This window comes from Bombus affinis, chromosome 11 (assembly GCF_024516045.1).
Source record: "Bombus affinis isolate iyBomAffi1 chromosome 11, iyBomAffi1.2, whole genome shotgun sequence".
Taxonomy (NCBI): Eukaryota; Metazoa; Arthropoda; class Insecta; order Hymenoptera; family Apidae; genus Bombus; species Bombus affinis.
In genome coordinates this window covers 11,634,703-11,658,494 of record NC_066354.1, presented here as the reverse complement: position 1 = coordinate 11,658,494, position 23,792 = coordinate 11,634,703, and the positions used below count along the sequence as shown (strand labels likewise).

The 23,792-nt window shown below is 42.5% G+C and overlaps 1 protein-coding gene and 1 long non-coding RNA gene across 9 annotated transcripts in view; one reads left to right on the top strand and one right to left on the bottom strand.

Moving 5' to 3' along the window:
* The window catches only part of LOC126922234 (protein Wnt-7b), a 120,842-nt gene that overhangs the window by 50,616 nt on the left and 46,434 nt on the right, over positions 1-23,792 (top strand). The window contains exon 7 of one of the 8 annotated variants that reach the window (XR_007712682.1): positions 16,254-16,709. The exons of the other annotated variants lie outside the window; for them this stretch is intronic. The gene's annotated coding sequence lies outside the window, so the exon portion shown is untranslated. Of the gene's footprint in view, positions 1-16,253; positions 16,710-23,792 lie in introns of those variants that run through there. 8 annotated transcript variants of the gene reach the window in all.
* Positions 23,190-23,430, bottom strand: LOC126922317 (uncharacterized). The gene is made up of 2 exons (XR_007712706.1): positions 23,340-23,430; positions 23,190-23,239 (listed from the first exon to the last, which is right to left on the bottom strand). It is a non-coding gene; the product is annotated as an uncharacterized LOC126922317 (long non-coding RNA).

Genomic DNA, 23,792 nt, shown 5'->3' with positions numbered 1-23,792 from the left:
ACACACTTCCTTAAGGCAGCGATATCGATGATCAGAAATCTTACCGCATTAAAGTATTTTATACGATAATAAATAGACTGCGTGCGAAAAAGTAGATATTACATTCTGTGGAGCGTGTTAAGCCGCAACTGCACGCTCATTTCCCCTTTTCTTGGCCGCAACATATGCCAACAACGAGCTACACAGTTCCCATACGGCGCAGCCACTTACGTCCCATAATGTTCCGAGTTAATAGTCAGATCAGTCGCGATAAATTCGCATTAACTTCTTTTCCCCCTGCGGCATTATCCACGTGCTCCAACCTCCGATGATAAAGCTAAGTTATTATACCTTGAACGTAACGTTGATTCATACCGATTAAATTTGTAAAAACCAGCGCGCCTAACGCGATAGACTGTAAACTGTCGGTTAATCCCGTCGATGTTCGTTAAACGACTCGCTTCTGACAAGTTCGAGGAAGTCGTGGATTTTAAATCGTTTTATGTTATACGAATACTCGATCGAGGGAGGAGAGCAGCCGAAGAAGGTAAATAAGTTTTTGGCAATTTTATGGAAACGGAAGAAGTAACAAGGATGTAATACGACCTTTTTTTTTTTTAATCAAAAAATCGGCGTACAACTACTCGATGCCGATTACATCGCACAGCCTAAAACAATCGAATCGCACCATAGAACCGTACTTGACCGTTGATTCGACTTTGACCGAAGCGTGCTATAGAGCCTCGCTCGACGTCTCCATTCGATTCTCGTCAGTTGGGTCGATTAGCGCAAACGACGCGTTGAAGATAAACTCATCGGACGGAACACCTTGGGAATATCCTTTAAATTATCGGGTCCCGCGGAAACGTAGCGGTTGGTGGCGGCGAGCCGCGCAATTTCCATTATGCAAATGAAAATACGGTGGAACGTCGGCGCGAGGTTCGGTCGATCTTCGGCGATGATCAACATCGTGGGTGGCCGCTGGCTGATCCACCGGTAGCTCGGCTCGGTCGTCCAAGCTACCAAGCGCGCCTCTCTTTTTCTCTCTCCCTTTCTCTCTTTCCTTCTCTTACCGTCTTTATTTCGCTGTATTCTCTAACCTCTTTCTCTTCCTCTTTCTCCCGTCTTCTTCTCTTCTCACCTTATTCCCTCCATGTTTTTCGTTCTCCACGGCTGACAGACGAATGAACGCAACGAACGGGATGGAACGGACAAGCGGCCAGCCTACGTGCGTGTAATTATCCTGTCAATGCGTCGGATTTTCAAGCCTCTCGTCGTCCTCGCGCGATACGCCCCGCTTCGATTGAGAAATCTCCTCTCTGTTGACGTACCGCCTCGCGTAGCACGCGATCCAACGCGGAACCAGCACGGAAATATGCAAATTCGAGCCTCGATTTCGTGACGTCTCGCGCGTTTCATCCGTACGCCACCTCCGTGATTCAGGCTGATTACGTTTTCTGCGATTAATTCCACGAGGAATGGCATGGGTATAGGTATCGAGCTATAGGTGTGGGTTTCGCTCTTTTTTCCTGTTTGCTTTCTTTCTTTTATTCCGTCGCTTGGTTTGAGTTTTCTTGTTGCCGGGCAAAAGAGACAAGGATCGTTCTTCGATAAAAAGAAAAGATCGTAAAATATAGAGAAACGGTGGTACTTTTCCGATAGAATTCGAATATCTGGTACGAAAAGAAGCATCTGTCGACAATGTCTTGCTAGTCGCAGCATTTTAGACTTCGAAGTTTTTCGAGAGCGAGGGGAACCGTGACTCTAACGCTAAATACGAAGACTACGGGAAAAGAACACGCTATCAGTCACGGGTTCGTATCTTATTGAACGTCTCGAAAATATCGACAGCTTGTATCCAAGAAACTTGTAGCTCTTAACCAAAAAAATTGTACTTCCTATCTTATCTACCAACTGACATCGAAATCGAAAAATCAACGATACTGGCTGCCAAAACCGAGTATCGTTGGCTTCGTTATTTCGCGCTGTATGATTGTGCGATAATTAATTTAAAAAAAAGAGAGAGAGAGAGAGAAAAGAGCAGCGTTATACCCGCTGTCAGTGAAAAGGAACAATTTTTTGGATGATTCGTAGAAGAGAAATTCCTTCTGGTTGCGATAAAAGCGAGTAATTATGCGCGATGAGGGTCTGGACGCGAAATAAGCGGTCGCTGGAAGAGTCATCTCATCGGTCTCGAGGCCCCTCGAGGTGCAGTAATCACGTTGTGCGATTAACTCTCTGGCTGTGGCGCAAGGTATTTTTATTGCTTTTGCCGCAAAGTGATTGTTTACGATGGAAAAATGAACCCCTTTAGCGAGAGTCGTCTAGGCGCGTTGGCTCTCGGTACGTGGAAATTATTTGCGCCTTGAACGAGTCGTACGGTGAAGAAGAAATTAGTAAGGCAAAGCTACGTATCGATGAAGTTTTTCAATGCGCGCGTGCAAACGTTCTTTCGAATAAAATCGAACGCGACGATACATCAGGTTGGCCCTAACGTAGCGTCGAAGGAACGCGCGATTGCTATAGCGTTTCACGGTGGGATCGTGATCGATCGATCGAGATCGACCGACAGGCTTGTAAGTTATCTTGTTTGCAGGCCGTCGATGCTCGTAATTATCTCGGCTCCGGTGCTGTTCTTTAATAGAAATTTATTCTCAAAGTGTGACCGTGGTTTCGTCGAGTGGTGACGAGATATTAACGCGTTGCGACGGCGTATACTCGATCGCGTGCGAGGAACGTAACGAAACATTAAAGTGCGACTTGTTAACATTATGTTTCTCTGCGTTCCAACGATATGTGGCAACGTTTGAAATGATAAATGATCCTTCCTACGATGCATCGCGCGTCATCTTTTCTGTTTCTCCTTCCAGTAGAGTGTAGCGAGAAAGGTGTGCGCATACCCGTAGGGCAAAACTAGTCGGGTATTTCGACATTTTAGAGAAATCCTATTTTCCTTGGTAGCCGGGTCCGACTAACCGAGATGTTCTCGAACATTTCTAAAATAAATAACAGTTTACTCGCATCTTTTACACGCTAGTATAGATACATTTGAATTTACAGTGTAGCGTACATAACTGGCACGTTGGAAAACGTTTTACCTCTATTGCCAAATGTCATCGGTATGCGTGTCAGGATTAAGATTCGCCAACTATGGAAAAAGACAGTGGCCGTAGAAAACGTAAAATGTGTTTCGTTGTAGCTTTGAATCTGCGTTTCGATTAAACGAAGAAACACGTTAAAAGTTTATTTCGATTTCCTACGAATCGATTATCTAACCAATATTATCTTCTTCCTTAATCGCTTGAAAGATGTCTAGTAGTTTAGTCAGAGACTCTTTCTTCGTTCTCTCTCTCGTTTCACCGATATAAGAAAGATACGTAAGTACTCTTCGATATTCAATTTGCCTGCGTTTTCCTCGGTATTCTTCGATGATAAATGCGATAATTTATACCGAAATCAATGGGAATCGAAGTTTATCGATCGTATAGGAACAAGGGGCAAAAGGAACAGCGTAATGACTATTTATCTTGTTGCAGCTTTTGTAGACGATTAGAGACGCTATAAATCTGCATGCGCGTGTTAGCACAATCATCGTGCTATCCTGAATCGGTACCACTCGCATGAAACATTATTCTCGAGCGTGACCAGACCGGTAATACCTCGTGGGTACTAATCCGAAGCCGCGGTGCAACGTGCATCTAAACCGATGCTGTTCGTGTGTCACATATCTCATGAAACTTTGCTTCCCTTCGCGTTATCGGTAAGACGTAAAACTTAACACGTCCTGGCAAGTAACGATATATGTCACAGATAATTTCGATCGCAGCGATGATATTTACATACCGTGCATATTTACCTACAGAGTGATGACATTATACGTATTCGCATATTCCAGCACTTGTTCCAACGTTCTTAAAGAAACTTTTATTCTACGAGTTTTCGTAGCTACAGTTTGATACGACCGTTTGAATTAAAATTACTATTACTAATTACTATTACTATTTACTACGATACCGCTATCGTTGCCGTGTAATTATGTCATCCGGTGCTGAGAATGACCCACGCGAATTACGATAAAAGAAATCTAATTTAAAACCAGACTGGAATTTCAAAATACATTTGCATCCAAAGATCCTCTTAACGTAAAAACATGTCCCCTTTTCTCTACTACATCAGCGATATCACCGAGCTACTACCATGGATGTAACGCGATATTATAAAACGATCGAAACTCGCTATCTACAATGCGATCTAATATCTATCGAACCATGAAAAATCACCGTCCCCGATGTTACGCGATAAAACTATTAAAATTACCAAAAAAAAAAAAAAAAAAAAAAACGACTATGAAATATCGTTGACGATATATGCTTACTCCGTCCACGTATAATCCCATACCGCGTCAGCGAGGTATTAACGGAAAAGCCAAGGAACCTTGGCCCTTATCCCGATCCGACTCGAATCGGTTCACCGACATAATTCAAGCAGCGACATAAATCAGCCTAACTCTCCGGCTAACGTCCAAACGAACCATGAACGAAGCTGGCGAACAAGCGTCTCACGGTTACCTCGTGGCGAATCGAGGCAAGGTAGAAACGATATTCTCGATCGTCTCGTCATCGGGATGGCTGGCTGGCTGGCTGGCTGGCTGGCTGGCTGGCGGGCAGACACCGAGCCAGACAGACCGCGAAATCGTTCCATTGAGGCGTTTAATCGACGAAACGATCCCGTGAAGACGACGGTCTTTTCCTGACCACGTAAGCACAGGCGCCTCTCGCGTTAATACCAGGGGGACGAAGCCGGGGAACCGGTACTTAAACGCGCGTCTATGATATGATAATGCGCGGCAAGCCAACCGAGGATTATGCACGTCGGTTCATGTATGATAATTTGGCGAGACAAAGCCACATTGTCGGAGCATAAATTGAATCGGTACCCTCTCTTCCTCTCGATGCCACCCATCCACCCACCCACCCCCACCTATGACCGATATAAAGAAACGCCCATCCGGGAGGGGAGCACGCACTTTGCAGAGTCTTTTCAACGCTCCAAGGTCTCTTCGGTTCTCTTTCTTTCGCCTCTCTGCGCTACTTTTCTCTCGTTCTCTTCTCCGTTGCCGCATTCGTTCGTAATTTGTTCTTTCTTCGATTCGGAGAGAACGCTTGGCACGATATTTCCCGAACAGTCTTATCGTCCTTTTCGAAAGGAATATTTTGACAACGTTTCGTTTTATCTTTTATCTTTTCGCACTCGCTTTCGAAACTTTGTCTTTCAGTGCTGGCACGTTGAAATTCGCTTGCAATATTTTTTTCCGCAATTTTTTTACGAGTAATAATAATTTTAATGTTTAACCTTTAAGATCGTAAAATCGATCTACGAAACGTAAGAGGTCGGAGAGGAAAAAATTGATGCTCGGAGAAAGGAAATGATTCTCTCGTGATTTATCGATTCCCATAGAATGTAAGTAAACCGGGCAACCTTTGCTGAATTATCGAAGCAGCGTATAAATAGAGACCCAGAAGAAAACGCGAATCAGCTGCGTTTCGGACGCTCTGGGGCACTGGGTCTTTGAAGAGGGTCTCGCAGAACATCGGTGATGATTCACGAGGCTCGCGCGAATACCTTGCTTTTCCCGGTCGAATCTTTGAGAGCTTATAAAAGCGTACCATCTAAAGGAGGAAACGAATCGGAGAGCCATTTAAGTCGAGCAATAATACTACCGTAAAGGCAGTTGGCAGCAATTTGTAAAGGTAAAGGTAGCTAAAGCTAATTTGTATAATTACAAATCGTATTTGTTCGATAATTTGATTTCGCCAACTCCGATAAAAGCCCTACAAAAGCAAACAAACCTGCCAAAAAAGAATTCTCAGAAATCTATACTCATGGTCCGATTAAAATTCGACGAATCGCTTACGAGATAAGAAATTTCCTATAAAAATGCACAAAGATGCACGATTTATTAATTACTAATCGAAATACGCGACTCTGATCCAAGAAGATGTTCTAAATACCTCGAGAGCAACTTTCCGAAGTATCGTAATTTACAGATCGCCCGAAGCGTGATCCGGGGGCGTGTCGGACGTTATTGTGGCCGCGCGATTTCCGACGTAAATTTCCAAACCCGTTCCTCGTGCTAATCCACGAAATTATATTTCAGCTATGGCGCGTCGCGTTGGCTGGGCCAACCGTGACAAAGCTCGTCTCATATTTTTGCCGATTAACCCTCTTTCGCCCGGTTGATGCTAAGTTATGAATTTCCGGCGAACGCTCGCGACATCTTGCGCGCTAAGCGAGTAGGAGTGTTGTACGTCCTTTGTAGATTTCTCTATTCCAGCCTCCGATTCACCTTTCCCCTCTGATTAGCGATCGGATTTAGGAGACGCGTGGGCGGACACCACGATTCGCGTTAATAATAGAAAAAGTCGCTTATGCCATTTATGGCATTATGTCATTATTCGATGCATCTAATTATGCAACTGGCGGAGTAGGTTCTTAGGAATTAACGAGCTTTTTTATTCGTCTGTTTTGTGTGGAGTTAGTCGCGCAATGTAATATACGAGTTTTAAAGGTTGGCTTTATCGTTAATTTATACTCGATTCAGTTGATTTTTGGACGACTTGAGACGTGCACAGAAGTCTATATCTTTGTAGTGACTAATCGTGAAACGTATTACGTAACGTGTTTTAGCGATGCTAGGGTCAGTCGTAAATTTTGCTTCCGCGCGTATCATCGTATTTTAATCGAGAATCATGACGATATCGCTTAATCGACTCTATAGTTTTACGCATAGAACATATAGTATTAAGTATATAGTTATGCATAACGAAGAATCGCCATATTCGACTTTGTTGGAAAGATAAAAACTTGATATATACATTTTTATGAAACGAACGAGCGTTGCATAGAAACTGGACAAAAATTTCTTGTGTACGTATTTTATCGTCGTAACGATGTAAATCGAGAATATAGAACGTAAGTTGTTCCAGGATTATGATACTAGAAAGTGGATTATTATAAAATTTATCGTCACGTTGCAAACAACAAATTTATTTCTTTCCTCTTTATACGCGCATTTTCTTTCGTTTGATAAAGACATCTATATAATTACACGTATTTAATAACTTTCCTCTATTACGCTGATAGAAAAATCATCAACATACACGTAGTTAGTCGTATAATTACAAAGTAAAAGGAATTACGTATAATATCACGAAATTGAAAACAAGTCGCCAATTTCCAGCAGGAAATTGATTTCCTTCGTTATTTGTATACTGTTAGCACGATCGAACGGTGTTATCTACCGCCTGTTGATTAGAAACTAAAATTACCAATGTTTCTTAATAACATACTGAACCAATGCGATCGATCCTAACCATTATACGGTCAAACGTTTCGTCTCGATTACGTCCCATCTTTCATCTCGAGTACTTGATCGTTTCGATCAAACTGTAATAAAAACCAACTAATCGGACGCTCCGCATCGACGTATAGGAATATTCTATTACACCGTCTGCTGATCGCTTTTCTTACGAAGAGATCCGCGTACGTAAAACTATATAAGCTTCCCAAAAAATTGTAAGAAATTTATTAGTAAGTAATTCGATAATCGTTGAAACGAGGGATCTTTAAGTATTGGAACAAACGGATAGTTTGTTTTCTTTCTTTATCTTTCTATCGATCCTGCGATGGGAGACTCGATCGTAGCGGTATTGCGTATATCGGACGAAATCTGAAAGATCAACGACGATCGTGCTACGAGATTCGCGAACAAAAAGCTACGACGAGAGAAAAAGATCGGCGAAGGAACGAGGGGCGGAGAGGAAAGGAAAATACAAAGAAAAAGTAGAATTAGACTTTCAAATACGTCGCTGTTCGGCGTGGACCACCTTCGTACGTTCGCATAATCGTGGCCGACCGCAGAAAGCGAGCAGAGAACCGCGGCCTGCGGCGGATGACGAATGTCCCGATGACCGGCCGCTGCCGAAAAATTAGCATAATTCCCGTGTTAACATTTAACCTGGTCGACCCCGAAATTTCGAAATTGGACGAGGTCTACGTGCGTGGGAATCCGTGGCCCGCGTTCCATGCGGGATGAAGGATAACCCCCTCGCGATACCAAGATAATATCGCGAATTTATGCGAACCGCTTCCTTTCTCTGGGACCAGTTATGTACCGGGTCCACGGTTTGTTCGTGGAACGTCAGCTTCACCTGTTCACCCGGCTTTCCACCTCCTTCGACTTTTGGTCCTACGCTCCTCCTGCATACTACGCCGATGTGTTTTATTGCTTTCACTGCGTCTGTTTTCTGCGACAGGTTTGAATTTTAATCTCGGAGCAAAGGAAAGATAAAGATATTCCTTTCTGAGAAATGGTTTAGAGGGGATTTTGGAGAAAATCATTGAATTATTTTACCGGCCAGTTTAAGTCGACGTCCGAGCTGGATTTTATGAATCCGTTCTTTCAATGGCCGATTCGTAATTTTCCTGGCCGTGTGTCAGCTATTTGAATAATCGAATCTACAAAGACGATGTAATTTTCAGATGTATGCACGTTTTGGAATTGCGGACGTACGTATTTTCTGTAACGACGCTTTTACGTCCTCTTGTTGTACGTCCCGCGTTTTTTTCGCTTATCGATATATAACGCGTTTGCAAACAGATTTTCCAAATTCGAAAGATCGAGTTAACTCGTAATCTTGTCGCTAGAGCAATGCTGCGAGCGAGTGTCCTCCGATGGACTGGGATAGAATACAATACGAAAGAGAGATCGACCAACTAATAAAATTACGAGACGAAACGTGTCTGACTAATCTGCGTAATTGATCGTCGAAGCCTACGCCTCTTCGTCGAAAGAAACGCTTTTAAATCATCGGCCTTTTCACGCCATAAGGAACAGAACATTCGATATTTCAGCGATTATACTCATTTTTCTTCTATTCTTCGACACCCACCGTAACTCGCAGACTCTGTAGGCCATGATCGACAGACCATTCGAGACGATGACAACCTGGAGGAAGAATCGTGGAAACGCAGCCGGTGCAAAATATCTCACCTGGTGGGGGAGAAAGCGAGCGAAACGTTTTCGGGCGAGCTTTCGTTTCCGGCGCGTCAACGCCGATCTTATCTGACCGAGCTCGAGGTGGTCGTTGGATCCTTTTAATTAGCACCGGACGGGCTGGAAATGCTCGGTCCCTTCTGTGGACACGTTACGAACCGTTCTTGCCCGGTAATAACTCGGCTGCTCGTGGTCAAAATTTGTCCAAGATCGTAACGCGGACGTTCGACAAGTTTCTCTCATTCCGCGGCTCTACCTCGACGAGATCGGTCGTTGGCATAAATAACCCGGCCCTGTCGAGAAACATTCAGTTTCTCGAACGAATTTTAGGAAAACGTCGAAACGTTTTCGTTCAATATATTGGGTTTGCGTGACGAAATATGTTTTACCCTTCTGCCCTTTCTCTTTTTTCTTTCTAATTATGCGTTTTTATAAAATAACCCACAAACATGTGAGAAATTGAAAAATTGCGAATAGTTACGGTTAACGAAGGATTCAAGTACAGTGGCAATCGCTTTTTATCTCATTTTCCATGCTATAAATCTTATCGTTAACGTTAACGATATTACAGGGAAATATGCCAAGACTCGGTTTTTGAACCGTCGAAAGAATCGTTTTTTATCGATTATTAGTGGCAATAAAAAGCAATTCTGCTTGAGCAAAAATAGTATACGAAGGAACGTTTAACGTAAAAAGATTTGCGCGCAATGAGTCGACGCTGGACGTTTAAAAAATACAGATAAATAATCTTAATAACTTGTGCGGTCCAAGTGTTTCCAACTTACGTATGCAAATGAAGAAAGCCGATTCTTTCCACCCTCGTAAGTGGACGTACGTTCCAAAGACTAGAGCGTCTTGACAGACAGGAGAGCAAGAGAATGGCGTAGGTAGGCTGACACGTACGAAGAATCACGAGCAGTTCACCTTCCATTAGCATTGAATACGAATTAAATTAACCTGCTGATGGCGGATGCACCAAAGAACGAGGGAGGCCTCGAAAGTTCCTGTTACCACGATACACGATAAAATACGTCTCTCTTTTTTTTCCTCGCATTTTACGACCCGCAACGCGTTTCTCGAACATCGACTCGTCGATGATTAATCCGATTTTTGCCTGTTGTTCGCAAACACGCGACCATGGTGTCTTTATGGAGGTACAAGGTGCTAATTTTACACCGGTGTATGGCCACTCTGCAGGATATTCACGCGCTGCGACTAATTGCGACTTGGACACCGCGTTGTTGCTGAGAAATTCTTAACCGAACGTGTCCTACTAGTTTGCATATATTGGGTAGAAGCATCGTTTCGAACGTAAGCGAAAACCCGTAAATCCTAAAAAATATCGTGTATTTTAATGCGCATACTTTATCGTATATTTGAAAACGGATTATTCGCCGTCTATAAATATATATATATATATATATATATATTAAAATAGGCGTTTCTCTGCTGCTTCTAACAGATATCGGATAGTATTTAAATTGAAAATGCCACCTTGTATATTCACACCTCATAGCCGCGCAAGTATTACACAGCAAGTATTACAGCAGAATCGCGTTGATAAAAGGACTCTACCCCATACTGGAAACGGTGTATCTCCGTTGCATCGATAGAATTCGCAATTACAACCTGATACGCGGCTTTTTAATTAGAATTTACTCGACGAGCATCGAATAAATTTCGTCGATCCGTTCTCCTTCGCGAAGATGTTTAATCGAAATTGAACGTTCCAAGAAGTATCTTCGCGTTTCTTTAATATTAGATTCGTAAACGTAAGAATTCGCGGCCTAATTATCGCTGTAAACGAACGATAGTTATCAATGTCATACAACGAGTCGGACGTGATTAGGCGATAGTGGTGCGCCCTGTAGTGTGAACGCGAGCGAAACGCAAACTTCGATGCTGACGGAACTTTTAATTGAAACAAGCAAAAGGAAAGTTACCGAGTGGATGGTCGGAGACGCCACGAAAATCGTTTGGATTCGGCCGGTCGCTTCGACACCCACCGTACGCGATAAGTCTAGCTTATCGCGGCGGTAACCCAGCGATCGCACACGACGATGGCGAACGCCCACGCGTCCGATCTCGCTGAGAGAAATTAAACGGGACTCGCGAGAAGGGAAGAGTTGTCCGTAAGGGTACAGAGACGGAACGAAGAGAACGAAACGTTGTGTCGCAAGCACGTGCTTTTTCGAGCAGCGGCCTCCACGCAAAGCCGCATTTATCTCCGCCGATAAGTCGACTGATCCCTCTCTCGCGCGGTCAATATGCGTGTCCACTTTGCATTGCATATGTGCGATACGCATAGATAAGGATTAAGGACTTACTAAGTGGTCCGGTGCGTGCGTGTGACACGTGGGCCGACCTGTTCCCACCGAGCCGCGTTATTTAGCGGATAGCTCGCAGGTACCTTGCACGCGCGCAAACTGTATCGCTTCCTATCTAATTCCCGTATTTATGGCGAGGTTTATCGAATCCCCGTGGCTTTCCCGTATCGCGGCCCTCGCGCCTCCTCCTGCGCTCCGTTTCATCGGCGATACGAATTCGTTCGGCCCCGTTTTATCGCGTTTCTTCGGATACCGTGCGATGTTGCAGAGATTTGTCCGAAATTTGTTTCGTGGACGAGCGTACCGCGCTCGACCGCGACATGAATCGGGTTTAAACGCGAAATTAGTCACAGATACGGTGGTTAGGAACGAAGATATTCGTTCGATCTTGCGGACGAATGTATCGCGGTTGGATCGGTTTATGATCGCTCGAAGCTACAGCGTCGAGGTATGGAGTTTGGAACGATTTGATCGGAGATTAGGATCTACCAATTCGCCTGGTAGATAATGTTACGGCGGATGACGGACAGATCTGTCCCTTTGTTTCATAAGCGAGTGGATCGAGTTTATAGGCAAAGTTGTCCAAAGGTATGGTAATAAGAGACGCAGGGATGCATCGTAGGAACAATGAGAGAATACGAGAAGAAAAAAAGATTACAACGTACGTTTAAGTGGATCGAAAGGAACCATCGCGTCATTGTCACGAGATGAAATAAATGGGCCCACTGTCGGGATCGATTATCGATGAATCGCCGATGACTCGGCCGATCTAATCGAAACAGGTCGAGGATCGACTCCGGCGGCGGAGCCGAGATCGATTTGGTCCGCTAACTAGATAGATACCTTCGTGTTCGAGACACGTTGTAACCACTTTAACGTTTACATTCTTTTCGATCCAATCGGCGAACTGAATCGCTGCTAAGAGCGTATGAAACGGGCATGCGTATTTCGAATCACTGGGTCGTAGCTGTGCGGGACGCGAACTCGAGCGTTAAGGGGCTAATCCCGAGCCTTGTACGAAAATGGGCGTATCGAATGCCGGAGGATCCACCGTAACCAAAACGAAAGGAGTTTTGAATATAATCGCATAGTAGGGAACGTTGTGCGGCAGAAAACGCCGCGAGTCACCGGTCGAGACCTATCCCAAGAACTTCCATGGACACCTTCCTCGATTAGTCACGGTGTATCGAGTGCCAGAAACCCATTCGCTACGGGCTGTCGAGTTAAAAATCTTCTGGAACGACGGGCAAGCTCAAGCAGCGAGGCAAAATGTTACGAGAAACTGTCTCGAAGATCTTCAACGAGGATAGAGTGGAAACGTTGTTCGATACGTTTAAGTATGAGTTTCATTTTTCTAAAGGAGTTTTCGTAAAGACCTGCTGGGATTTTAACGACGAATGGCGTTTTATTCCCGCTTTGTATCATAATCCGATATCATCGAACGACGTTTCGTCGATGAATGAAGAAATACTCGATTCCCGGACATTCTAATTAGAATTGACATTATCCAAAGAGTACGTCGATCGACGAACGCTCGAATCGTCGAATTAGATACGACAAGCTGGATAACCAGGTCTGATTTGCATGTTTCGTATATTTGTATTATTACGTTTTTACGTTTGTTAGTAAGAGTACGCGTATCTTTTCTCATTGAAGCGTCAAAGTGAAACACCGAAGATGCATTCCTTTCTTCCGTTGGACGCTTGGGTTTCGAACAATCTAATCGTTGCGAGGCTTAATGGGCGATCACGGGCAAGGGTTAACGTCGAAGTAGATTAAGACGAGACAAAAATACCCGCTGCTTCTAATGCTTTCGATTCCTTCTACTTTTCTCTGAGAGGGTATAATATCCTGTCATCGTTGCCAGTAATTATCGCGTTATTAAAGGTTCCGTTTTCTCTCAAACTCCACCGTTCTAGGTTTCACTACTCAGCGATATTAAACAATTTCTCGTAAATAAACGATTAAAACAATTCCTCGTTCGTCGCGCGTATTACGAGAGATCGAAACGTATGCCGTTGGAAAATTATACAATTTTTAATCGTCTCGACGAATTACCTAAATTTTCTAAAGTCTCTGGTGGTGCGGAAAATTTAAAACTCGTTTTTATACTGTCCAAGAATTCGCTCGAAGAAGCATAAAATGGCACGAGGTATGGCAAAGTACCGAGATGTCCTTGACAGGAACCATCGGAGAGGATCCATATAAGAGAGCACGGTGGTTTGGAAAGGAGAACACGGTGAACGATGCTCGAGGAACGAAATCGACCGCGACGATAAGCGGCAATAAAGTAACGCGAGATAAGAACCTCTCGGGGACAGTAAATTTACCGACGGCGTCACGGCCGGATAGTCTGAATACCTGCGCAACAGTTAATGCCCGCTACACCTGTACATTGTATATCTCTCGGTGGCTGCGCACTTTTACGTCGCTCGTACCTGGAACAATGAATCTCTCGCGCGAACGTTTTCGTTCCAGCGGACTTGCCAACGACTCACGATGGAGTGGTGACGTAATTGAAGCAACAGGTGCTTATACGGACACGGTTGCGCGTGGTCAAGATTTTTCTTGCGCTCCAGACGTCCGTTAGGAACGCGCAAGTTCCCTGTTCTCTCTTTTATATAAAGTACTTAATCTGTTAAGCGTACAGTGTACAAGAAAGATGTGTATATAAATTGGAGTTTCGAAGATAAATGATCGAATAGTAGGTAATGGTATGCTCTATAAATACGAGTAAGGCGTAGTAACCCTTCTGTAATCAGGACGTAAGGTAGCGATAAAATGCACAGAGTCGAGTAATTAGCAAGATAAATGTTTGGAATGTAAATAGAAGCCGGAAGCCGTCCTAAACGAGAGGCCAAGAATTACGATAAATAATAACGATCACGAATTTCACACCAGTTTCCTAGATCTACGATATATTTTTTCCTTGTATATTTCTCTTGAAGCCATACGGTCACCGACGATCTCCTCGGTTAAATTCCTCTAGGATGGGCAAAAAAGGACAGCAGGCACGATAAATCAATCGTAGGAGCCGTGTAACGATCTTATGGTCGTGCGCGCCGATGCTTAATGATTCCTTATCCGGCCACTTAAGCGACACCCGGTGACAGAAAAATGGATCCTCCTGAATATCATTAAAACGCTCGATGGCACAGCGAATGCTCGCACGATTTCCTCGCCGTCTGCATACGCGCGAACGCACACGTGCGTCGACTCTGCCCGAGCAGAAGGCTCTCGGTTGCGTATCTCGAAGTCGAGATCGCGAGTCGTGAATCTGCGAACTAGATAAGGGGATGATGCATAGCTTCGTTGTTAGAACGGCAACCGGTTCGCTCGGCGACGATGACGAAACGCTTTGCCCGTGGAAACGGTAACGCGCAGTTTCCAACGCGTTTTTCTCGTTGTTCTGTTTCGCCTTAGCGTTCCGCGTACCGCGTCCTACGTATTTCGAAATAGCGATTTTCGTCGATCGTACGTATAATTTTATGAATAATTTTGCCAATTGCGTCAAATTCCAACTACTTTCGAGACCAATTAACGTCGTTGTTTCTCCAACAACGCTGTACGGTAACCGAAAGCGCTCAAGCACAACGATCCAATAGTAAATGTCTCACAGCCTAATTTCAATTCAATCCTTTACCTGTAAGTTTATCGATTATTTTATACGTTAATCTTCCCCACTCGCTCGATTTATTTTTCAATTAATTCAATTGAGAAGAGAGATTTTTCGATAGAAACGAAATAACCGATGTTTGTCTTGTTTCGTGGTTGATAGAACAGAGAGGACAGAAAAATAACACGGTTTCTCAACAGGAACACGCACGGTCGACAGTCAATTTCCGTGATTCTCTTACGCTTAAATCTCGTTACCCTATCTGGCTGCGCTCGGACGCGAAACTTGGATTCTTTCTATTAGTCGAGCATTTTTTCCGCCTCTGTCTCTGGTCAAGGCACGAGTACGAGCACGCGTCGCAAAACTTTTTTCTACGTGTCTGGCAATTACCTGGAATTCGATATTCCCATTTTCAGCCATTCCGTTACGCGAGCTCTCGCGAAACGTTTCATTAAACAGGGAAAAATGAGCGAAACGACACGACGACGATCAACAAGAGTGCCATTACTTATATACTGTTAGCTAGCTCGCTAAGCAAGATCGTATCTAGCCATTGAATCATTGGCGTGCTCGTATCGAATGGTATAATTAACAGAGTTGCTACTGGTTTCTCGATCTTTCTACTTGCTGAGTGCACGTACGATGGAGAACGTTTTAGAAACACGGAGATCCTTGCGGCTAACATACAGTTGCTCCCAAAAGCAGCATTCTTGACGTGTTTTCAGTGACAAAATTTGATCGACGTTGTTTTTATCGATGAAATGCCATTTATTGCGCTTAAAAAATCGTACATCCCTGTCGGCTTGATATATCTTTATATGTAACATCGTGATATAAGTTGGTCGAGATTGTGTCGAATTGTTCCGATTATGCAACATTGAAATCAGTTACGGTACAATTTCTCAACAGAATTTGTAACAAAACGTTCCGGAAAAATGATTTATCCTCGGAGTAGACTATAAATAGCTTTTAGAATATAAATCGGATGCTGCGATATATCTATACTCTTTACTAATATTCATGTATCGTTGCTACGAATCGGCTAAAATGTCCAGATATGTACTTACTTTTGCGAGTAACTGTACCTACAACTCGGCTACTGTTTAGTCAGATTGAATAACGAAATTCAAAGAGTTTTTATCTGGAGCTTTTATCTTAAGTAGCGTCTAATATCGAACGATATTAGTAGATACTGTTATAGGATTGCATGAGAAAATCGCTAATCATAAATGTTTCGCTTTCTGCAGCGCATTATTTCCATAATTCCTAATTACAGATTGGAGTATTCTGTGGAGAAATTTGATGACGGTATTCGGAGTTATCGAATGATCGAGAAGTCGAGCAACGAGTGTGCACATCGGTAATCGATTGTACAATTCGGAATAGAAAAATGTTGGGTAATAACGATTGTAAGAATGTTAAAGCCGTAGTTCGGGTTTGTCGTAATAAGCGTCGTTGCTGCTTTTGATAGAAGATCTTAAATACGTTGATTTTAAAACGAGTAGGTAATTTTTAATCCATATCGACATTTTGTAAAAGTGCTGATTTCAAATATTCTTTGAAGCGTTACTAACGAGATAACGAAAGAAAAAAGACTATGCGTATAAGAAAATGATTTTACAAATTGCCGTCTCAGATGGTATTAAATTTATAAAAATTTCATTTTATTTTCCTTCCAAAAAGTTTACGATTTAATTTTCTTGGATTTTGCGATAGATTTATACATATATATATATATGTTGTATTTTCAGACAAATAAAAATATTATACATAAAATCTGCTATAAAATCAATGAAACGAAAATCTCTATCTTCCATAGTAAATTTTGTAGTCGAATTTTAGAATCGATCTATTCTAAATTCTCTTTGTTTCTTTTTTTCAAAGTTGGTCAAATTTATTTTTGAAGCTATTCAAAGTTAAAAGCATCCGCGAAACGTGTAAGAACGGATGCCGGAAAACACGACTCCAGGAATCATCGACGTAATGAGATTCAATCGGTCGCGTTTACACGTGTTACCATGCAAATACTTTCTGGTAAACTTGTACAGTTATCGGCTAACATTCAGACCTACGGCAGAAGAATTCCTATAGTATCGCCTAACGTTATCGAGATATCATCGAAGGAGACTGGTGAAGCGAGCATAGCTGATTCCGCGTGTGTTATTCCAACGATTCCGTACGCTGTATACCGTCACTTGACTCGAACGACAAGCTTCGCTGAAAATTCCATTTTCACAAACGCAACATCGGTAAATAGCTAATAGATTAGCGTTAGAGAAAATTAATGCGGCGTCGAGAATTCTTTCGTCGGAATTATTACGATTCGAAGCGACGATTTATTTCTATAATATAATCGTTTCTATCGCTGCGTTCATCAACGTTAAGTCATTTTTCTACGTTTCGACGAGTAGAAAGCGATAACGTTTCGTATTTCGATAAAAATATTTTCCCATTAAAGTTACAGTTTTAGTCAAAGTTGGTGTCACGCGAAATTCGTAGAAACAGAAGCAAAGAATAATTTTTTCTTCGATTCTTTCTACTTTGAAAATTTGAAACGATCGATAATTTGGAAAAAGGAATGTAACTTGTTTCGCCGCGAAGAACGTCGATATTCTGAAAGTACTTATTCTTCGTTAGAATTATGCAAAGATTTGACAAAGATTCGTACGATGCACGATTTTCAAAGAAAGAGATAAAAATTACGTCGTCGTGGGCATTTCTAGAAAAATTTGGCTGACAACTTGGCCGATAGATATTGAAATCAGACAACGTTCGACGAACGTGCGCGCCTAATGTCGTAGACCACGACATAACGGAGACAGTCGAGATAATGAGAATGCACCCTGATGCAAACAGTTAGCTGGTAACCTTTGGTGAGCAGGATGTACATGCGAATACATAGTTGGCTAACGACGGCAATCTGCGATTTTATAGTAATAGTCCGTGACGCGATGGTGACTGCAGTGCCTGCTGTATCGTCGATAATCGAGACTTCCGGGTGTAAGCTGTGCCTATTTGGAAAATGATTGCGACGTTTCGCGCATAATTAACGTTGCGAGAAACTTCTAGGCAAACGCTTTACCTAGTTTTATTTACATTTATCGACACTGCCATGTCGCAGCTAACGCACGCTTCTGTTTAATTCCCAAATTACTTAACGAATTTTAGCTTTAGCTTTTTTACGATTTCTTCGATTCGCTATTATTTATGAAAATACTAGCCTCTGTTATTTATAATACAAACTTATAAAGATATATAATTAAATGGCTAAATCGTCGACCGTATATTCGACGATCTTTGAATCGTTGAGGCTTAAGAACCGCTTCATAACGCATCAGATTTTATTATATCGAGCATTAACGTCCAGGTAGTATCATGCATCACTCTAGGGATTTACGTCAACCGCGACGAATTCTCTTGTCGATGGCGAAGCTGGCAGTGATTTTCGTTTGAAAAATGCGCTATCTGAAAACCTTGACAATTTCCTGACACCCGTTTAAGTACTAAATAGATGTGACGCGGATTAAGCACACGAGAAAGCACTCTTGAAAAAACGTCGATTTGTATCTTTCTATGGTTTGATCCTATCAACTAGAACTCGAATATAATCTCTCAGTTAATTCCATTACGCAATTTCATTGCATTATGAAATTCCCAAGTTATATATCAGTCGGAAGATGTTTGTATATTATAGTAACTTTCGATACTTCTGATACCTCGCCATTGATGTTTAAATCAATAAAAAAGGAAAATTGGAAAAATATTTTTACGCGTCACGCTTCGCATCTTCCGATGTTTGAAATATTTGCTCGTTTATTCGGGAAAGATATTACGAATTATGTTCGAAAACATAGAAAGTAAATGTACAAAGTATTCCTACAATTTTTATATTTTTTAACGATATCGATATTCATATTTACGATATTACGAAACGTCGTCATAAAACGTCGACGGAAAATAAATTCACGAAACATTTCGATATTTTTTATATTCCATTATTTTCCAATTACTTTTCGAACGTAATTATTCATACACGGCTAGTGCCTACAACGTAATAACACGCCGATAGAAGAACGTTCATTTCGACGAGAATCTCTCAATCTAGACCGACCATCGAACGATCCTTCATCCGCGCGGTTAATAGAATCGATTTTCTAGTCGTAGACAGAGCGCGGCAAAAACTTGGTTTGCCGAAGAGCGACTCGTCCAACGAGGACTACTGTATAATTTCGTGGAAAAAAAATGGCTCCCCGTAGATCATTCCATTACTCTAACGAGTACCAGTTAGCGACCGTTCGAAGACGCGTGCTCCATAGATCAAAACGAAAGAAGCAGAGAGAAAAAAGGGGACGAGGAGGGAGAAAAAGAGAAGAAACCTCTGCTGGAAGCCGCATAAAAATTCCCTGGATCGATCGTCGCTTTGGAATTTCATGAGACGAGGGCTCGAGATTAATGATGTACTGAAAGCTCGATGACGAGGAATTCAGAAACCAATTGTAATGCGCGAACCTCGATTATTTTAAAAACTAGAAACGTTATTAGTACATTTTATACTCTTTATTTAGTATTATATATTTCTTTCTTTCTTTTCTTTTCTCTCTCTTTTTCTTTTTTTTTTTTTTTTGAAATGTTTACGATATTTGCTATCCATCGAGGTAACGAGGAAAGCATGTTCGATCAATTGAAAATGGTGTATTAAGAGGATTTGTAATTTTACGTGCGACGAATAATTGCCGCGAATTGTTATACAATTACGGGAAATTTGAAGATACAAAAGTGTCCAAAATGCGTGTAATACGCAAAAATATCGTTAAGTAGTCATAAAATAATCGTTATAATGCTTGACAGACGAGTAAACTCTGCCTCGAACGCCGCCATAAGAACACGAATTTACATAAATATCCGTACGTTTACTTATTCCAACCATGACTACATATATCTCTAAAAAAATAGAAACTTGGAAAATTTTATGGTGAAATTGCCACGAGAAACGACGTGGATTGTTAACGAGCCGAAGCATTCTTGCGAAATGCAAATTCCGAAAGATTGCTCGACAAAGCGTCTTGGTTACTGGATTACAATAATCATCGATAATTGCAACAAACAACGACGTATGTTGCACGTTTTACAGTCAAAGAAGCCCACCCCGGAGTTCTTCTGTTCACACCAGCCTACACTTATCTTATTTACGCGTTTAGCCCGCTGCATTTTGCCTCGGCCATTGAATTCCACGGAAAGCTGATTTAAATATAAATCATATTAAGATCGACCGATCCGAGCTTTACGATCACAAATTACAACGAATCACAGCCAAAGCAGCCGGTTAATAGGGGTTTAACTCTCGATGTAATTACGATGTGCTAAAAAGAAGTAATCAACCACGGCAATGGTGTGTATCGTAAACGATATATAGCTGCGGGGCACGTACCTCCGGGTATTTCTTTTTAATGCTATCTGCCAGTACCCTATCGCTATTCTTACGGCGCAAGTTAATGTCTAACTAACTAGATACGGCTGGTTTAAGTGATTCGTTCGTTAAACGAAACCCTGTTATTAGATAGAGATCGCTTTAATTGGAAAAAAGGTCGGTTGATTGACTAGCGAAAGAATTTAATTGAAAGAAGGCATTACAATCGTAGAACTACTGGCCGAGGGGAACGAGAAGAGGTGAAATGGGGATTTAAAAGAAGAGATGATTTTTCGATGGGGTTGCGCGATAACCAGTGAAACGTATTATTCAGTTTCTTACCCTACTCGGTGAATTGCTCAGAAACTCGAGTTTCTCGAGTATAATAACGATTTCGGTCTTGTAATAAATATCTTTGAGAGACGTTGTATATCGTACGCGTACGTATATGATCGACGATAGGTGTCATTGTATACACGTGTGAGAGAGCCAAAGCGTACGACGTTCGAGGAAGATACAACAGGTACAGTAAGTATAAAGGTATAAAAGTCTAGAAATTAAAAAATCTGAAGCTGCGAGACTGAAAGAATTCGCGTGGCCAAAATCCTACCGTTTACTCGAGGCAAGAGAGCGATAACCGAACCGAATGATCGAAGATGAGAGAAAATACGAGGAAGCGGAAGTAGCGGAGCATGACCGTCGAAGCATCGGAGCTGCAGCAGCGGAAGAAGAAGAAGAAGCAAAGTGCGAAGAATGTGTTCGTAAAACGCTACTTCCACGGAAACCGGAGATTCTCGAAACGTCGATGATAAACGTTATTGGGAGAGCAGCTGGTCTCGCGAAACGTCGGTGGAAAAGATCTCGCTGCGGGCGGTGCTATTGGCGCGAGGATCGAGAGGAAAGTTGCGTATAATGATCGATCGGAGACGAGAAGGGGCGTCGAATGACGTTGGCTCGCGCGAGGACTTTCGAGGATACGCTCGACACCGTGAAAGGCATTTTAACGGTAGCCTGTGAGGAGAGCATTATGTAAAGTAGCGCGAGCCCGATCATTTCCATCGATTTCCCTGACTTTTGCTCGTTCCCGGACAATCAGTTTCGCTCGCTGACCGCTTGGAATTACGATTGCCCACCGTTTCTCGTTGTACCTGTACATCGGCCGAGCCGTGATAATGAGTTGCGAGCTCGATACTCGTGTTCTGGGTAATAAGGAATCACCGATGGCACTGGTTTTATTGAAACGAAGGTGCACGTGCTTATTGTGACTGGAAAGAGGCTTGAGATTATGCGTTCTTGGAAGGTTCGTTGGACTCGTCCGATATTTCCGAGCGAAGTTCTGTCGATTTTGGTATGGATGATGCGAGAACGTTAAGCCGAATTTACGCCGAAGACGAACGACGCTTTCACGCGCGTTTCGTCCGATCGATTCGTATCGATTCGAAAAGGAATTGCGTTTTAACGTCTAGCAACGATCGGCTTTCGCACGACCAATCTACGTTTGGATTCTATATTTTAGCTTGTAATTCGCAGAGTTGCTCCGTTCTTTTGAAATATTTTAGGCTTTTATAAAGATATATTGGCAATTCCAGCATACGTAGATAGTCATAGAATCGAAGAAATTCAAGTCGGCGATGAGAAGGAACTATGCTAAGAGCATCTTGATAAAAATCGGCGAGGTGCACAATGGCGAAGATGCTCGTTGCAAATAGCGCGCCATTAGCCTCCGTATGAGCAGGGCGTAATGTTATACATTACACGCTAATGGGTACGTATGTATCGCTGCCGAGCACACGCACACGGGTCCGTTGTTCTCGGTCGCCTGGTCGGCATACTAAACGCGTCGTACAGCGGCACGAAATTCTCTGAAAGAGAACCAAACTCGCGAGATGCGAAATCTGTGTCACCGCATCTGTTCGAGCAGAATACTCCTTCGTAAAAGGATATAACGAAACTCTCGTCCGATTCTCGTTGTAGGAAAAGCCTCGGTCGCTCCAACGTATTACCAGATTTGGCGAGTGTCGATCGGAATTTACCAGGAATAGAAAACGAAGGCAGTTAAGCGTAAAGAAAAATCTCAGTTTCGTGTTTTTGTCGAGTTATGGATTATAGGAAACGAGGGAAATTTAGTACTACGTACTTTGTACGTGAATGATACTATTAGAAAACGTATAACTCGCTGTAACGATAACCGATAGAACAGGTTATTTCTGGAAAGTAATGTATTTTTTAAAAATACATTTCGTATCGTCGTAGTTGATGCAACTCCTTGACGTATTTCTTCTTATTTTGGACTATAGAACGAAGTAACGAGGTATCTTGAGTAGAATTGTACGGATTTAAGAAAGAGCGATTCAAATTCGAGTCAAACGCTATTTGGATGATCGTGACGGGCTTTGAAAAGAAAGACAAAACCAACGAAAGATGAAAAAACGTTGAAATTGCAATTAGGAAGGATATTTACGAGTTCGTGGTGTGCAATCCCATCGAGCGAGAAATTTAATGACGCCGAGGTGATTTTAAATGGAAGCGTAAGAGCTTTCGAGTAATTACATTAGAGTAGACGGTAATTACTCGGTTCGCAGCTAAGACGAATGAATAATTAGTATCAGCATGACTCTCTCGTTGAAGAGATGCCCTAAAGGCTCCGCAACGTTAAGCGTTTCTAATTAGAGATAACAAATGACGTAACGAACGTGTAATAAAGTACGCGAGCGCGTTCCTCTTGCTTTTCACGCTCTTGTACTCTTGCAAAATTTAATCGGATCGTTTCCGATCGAACTGTCGTGCAACGTCGTCAGCTTCGACTTTATGAATTTTTTTATTATTTTTACCGAATCAATTCGTTTAATAACATACTACGATAACAATTGCGTGGTTCTTTCAAAATTTCTACGTCTATGCAGCATCGTAATCTTCGAATTATAACGCATAATTGTGTATCGATCTCGAATAAACTCTACGTTAATTTTTCCCAAACGGTCTATATATTCTCAGCGATTATTAAAAACTAAAAACAACGAAAGAAACTAAAACCGTCCGTTTTGACAAGTTGACGTCCCCACGCAACGTTAACCACTACTGCAGCACGAACGGTGAACGCGCGACGTTCGACCGTGAAATACCAAGAAAACGAGCCGAGAATCAACAGCATCCTGCGCATCTACGTGGATCCAGACGTATCCACGATCCTCGACATCGGTACCCCTAACGCGGAACGTCTTCACCGAGACGCGCGTCCGCGATTACGTCTTCCCGGCCGATGAAAATCACGAAACACGCGCGTCGTTGATTCGCCGCCCATAGCGTCGACTCGTATTCACCGTTCGCCAGCGAGAATAGAAAAAAAAAAAAAAAAAATACAGGGAAGAGAAAGAACGGAACACTGTTGAGGCTACCTCTCTCGCCGAC